The following is a 3,673-nucleotide window of genomic DNA, read 5'->3' as shown; positions in this document are numbered from 1 at the left end:
CTCTCACCTGCAACCACACACCCACCCACGCCTCACCATTGGCCCCGATACTGCATTTAAGCTCTGTCCTTGAGCCTGCAGACACTCTCCCCTAACGCTGGTGAGTAGATGAGGCTTCATGAACTCTGTGATGGGGCATTCAGCTCTATGGGGGGGAATGCTACCCTCAAGCTCATCCCCACCCCATCACACCCTGGGGATGGTGCTAGGGGTCAGGAATTCATCTCTTTTGCTTTGCAAAGCTTGGTATTTTATTATAATTATGTTTTGGCTATAAACTGCAGAAGAGGGAAATGATTGTGGATTTTACTACCTCTTAGAATTCAGCACAAGAGCCACAGAGCAGCTGTAGCTGAAATGAAGAAGTATTTATATTGCTGTTTTTCTATATCACAGGTGTTTCTCTCCTAGTATAAAAAGATCCACTTGCAGTACACCAACATGTAAGTATACATTGATTAAACCTACTGGCACCTGGTCCCACAGCCAAAAGGAGAAAAAACTTACAGTTCATTCCCTAGTCATATATTTATAAACTCCCCATAGTTGATGCATAACATTATTGTATCTGTGCCACATGCAGCAGTAATGCATAGGGTTTTATTCCACAAACAATGTTACATCATATTTTCACCAGTAACTCTCTGTGAGGTAAATCTGGAGGTCTTTACATAGATTTGGGGAGGGGCAGGGAATTGTTACTGTTTTCTGTATTTTTTCATTTCAGGAAGTGGGATACATAATACTGTGCTCACTGTGTAACTTCTTTGCATCAAAAATCAGGACATCTTTTGTACAAATCATTCTGGAGTAAATCCACTATGACTGAAGGTGAGATAATTTAGTACTTCATTTAAAACCCACTGATATTGATTTCTGAATGCTTTTCCTCCCCCAAGGCCACAAATCAGGAAAAATGCTGTCAGAGTCTGGCAGCACACCCATGGAGTCAGCGCCTCTTTCAGACCTCGGCGAGGATCTGGCAGCTCTGGGGAGAGCCCACACGCTGTGGACAGAGCAGCTCTCCTGCACCTTCCACCTGGGCTTTGCAGTCCTTTCTACAGGTAAGGGGACAACCAACAAAGCAGCTGCGGGTGTGCTGGTTTGGCTGTTTGTCCTGTTCCATAGACATCCTGGATGGTATCGACTTTACTCAAAGTTAAAGGATTGCTGTCACTCACTGGGGCTGAGGATACAATACCAGCTTCTTTTTTCTGCTTCCTCACTTACAGAATGATGTTGCTGCTCAAGCTTTCGAGGGCACGCACATCTCTGCTCCTCGCTCGGCTGGGTGACATCGACCTCCCAGGCACCCTGCTGGTGTGACCACACTTTGAGCTGTGCCTGCAAATGGCTGTGCTCTTGGGATACCTTGGTCTTCCTCTGGTGTTACAGCCCAGGGCCCTCACTGAGCCTTGCTCTCGCCAAGGGGCAGATGTGACTCATGCAAGAGGGGAGCGGTGTGCCACATCCCTCAGAGTCTGCCCAAGCTACTGTGAGTGAAAATGAAGAGCTGATGCTCTCTTGACATCAGAGCGTCTCTGGGGTGCGGAGCTCTCAGCTCCCCCTGTTACCGTTGCATGGGGGCTCAGGGATGTGCCCTGAGCACTGACCTGCTCTCTTCCCAGCCCCGCTCACGGGAACCGCTTGCTGATTCATGTGAGTAGGCGGGAAGGAAAGAGGATCCTTTGGGAGGTTTTTTCTCAGGATTAACCTCTATCTGAGAAGGGAGGATATCAAAGGGAAGCAAGTAGGCAGTAGGATGGCTAACATCCAAGACCTGTGGTGGTAGAGAAAAAAATTCAGCAAGGAGACAGAGACGACTAGTAGGGAAAGATTTGGCGATGCTGTACTCTCTACAAGAACACAACGGGAAAAGGACAGAGTGGTTTTACAAACTCCAAAAGCTACTCTGCCTCTTTGCATAGTTTGTGTAGCTGTCCAGACAGGAAACAAAAAGGGCAATAGGATGTAGAAGCCTGTAGCTTCAAGAAGCATAACTGAATATTAAATAAGCATCCTCACTAAAACAGCAGAATTCCTCGCAGCTTATGCTCTGCATTGGTGTCACTTGTTTACCAGGGACCGTTCTGCAGGAGCTGCCCTGGTTACACCACCGTCTGCTGCCATGGGTCAGGGGCTGAGGTAGTGGTTAGACTGGACAAGCAGCAGGGCTCATCCCTAATTCTGATTTAATTCACTGAAGCTTGTGTAAGCTTAAGCTAAAAGTTAAGCTCAGGATGGTTTAGGAAAAGCTTAGACTGGAGGCACAAAACAAGCATCTTGAAAGCAGAATGAGGTTTAACTACAGCTGATGATCCAACTTTCAAGCAGATAAATTACTTTGCAAAAAGACTGGTACAGCCAAGCCCCTTTTCAATTACAGAAAACTAACTCAATCAGCTCCTATTCTTTTTAAATAGATCTGCTGGGTTTAAATGAATGTGCATAATATGTGGTCCATTTATTTCCAAGAACATTGCAGTGAAAGTTGCTTTATGGATTCACTGCAAAATCCTGAGTAAAGAAAAAAAAATCAATAGAAAGTATCCACCTTTCTTAAAAAGAAAAGCCATTTTTCCCCCTAAAGTTCAATTCGTTTTGCTCTGGCACTTATTGACCTCGATTCAGATACTTTCGATGTTTGTATAGGGGCTTTTCTTCAATCAGCCTGGCAGAACTTTCTATTCCTTAAGCCGCAGGGGTATCTACAGACTTGGAGGGACTTTGATGGGGGGTGAGGGGAAGTCACAAAGCTGAAGCTCATCTTTGGAAGTGAAGGGTGACAGCTTTTTTTTATTGTTAATTGGGGGGTGGGGATGTCTGTGAATGTCCTTGTTGCCCGTATTGCAGCATCAGCTCCAGACCCTGTACTCCCCCCATTACGACCAATATATATTTGGTATGGATGAATCAGGAACATTGGCCAGCCCGGTCCGGCCTGTGGTCGCCAGACCCTGCTGAGCATGCCTGCAACACCCCGATTTTGAGTCATTCGAGAGGGTTTGGGGGCTTTGTGGGCCCAGCAGATCTAGTCATTGAAGTGTTGGTGCAAGTCCTGAGGCAATGAATTCAACAAGGGTCCTGGGAGCAGAATAATCCACTTGGTCTCTCTTGTTTAAATATTTTGCTTTGATTAGGCAAAGAAAAGAGGCCCCAATGGTTTCCACAGCATCTGTCGCAACAGCATTGGGCAACATGTCTGTTGTTCAAGATCTAAGCATGAGTCACCAGCGCTTTGGGAGGTGGGATGGTTACCAACAGAAAGCAGAAGGCTCTGCCAGCTCCTTTTTAGCTCTTTCAAGGACTAGCTTGGCTCAACCATAGTTATTAGCTAGCAGAGTGGATGGTTTTCATCATTAGGCAGCTGTAAGCAGGTGGTTGTGCTCACTCAGAAATGAGACACAAAATGTGTGTATCTGGCATTTATATGAAGCTGCTCATTCCCCTGTACGTGCCACCATACGCAGCGTGGCTCCTCATAAAGAGCTGTGCTATATGAAGATGCAGAACTATTGTACAGTGAGATAATGCTTTTTCTGTGGGTGGTAGGGTGTCTCTCCCAGACAAGGGAAGAAAATAGTGAAAGTACCAAACAGAGTCTTTGCTTGTAGTGAGCCTGATATTATCATGTTTCTGTGTACAGAGTGAATGGAAAATGTCATGTAAATGC

At 45.9% G+C, this 3,673-nt stretch overlaps 1 long non-coding RNA gene across 1 annotated transcript; it reads left to right on the top strand.

The window, feature by feature from the left end:
• The first annotated feature begins 401 nt into the window (after window positions 1–401).
• Window positions 402–2,806, top strand: LOC127020200 (uncharacterized). Its single transcript, XR_007767030.1, has 4 exons — window positions 402–443; window positions 728–831; window positions 900–1,064; window positions 1,233–2,806. It is a non-coding gene; the product is annotated as an uncharacterized LOC127020200 (long non-coding RNA).
• Window positions 2,807–3,673: the final 867 nt, after the last annotated feature.

The sequence above is a fragment of the Gymnogyps californianus genome, chromosome 10 (genome assembly GCF_018139145.2).
Source record: "Gymnogyps californianus isolate 813 chromosome 10, ASM1813914v2, whole genome shotgun sequence".
Lineage (NCBI taxonomy): Eukaryota > Metazoa > Chordata > Aves > Accipitriformes > Cathartidae > Gymnogyps > Gymnogyps californianus.
The sequence above is the reverse complement of the archived record's forward strand: the minus strand, read 5'-3'. Positions and strand labels throughout refer to the sequence as shown.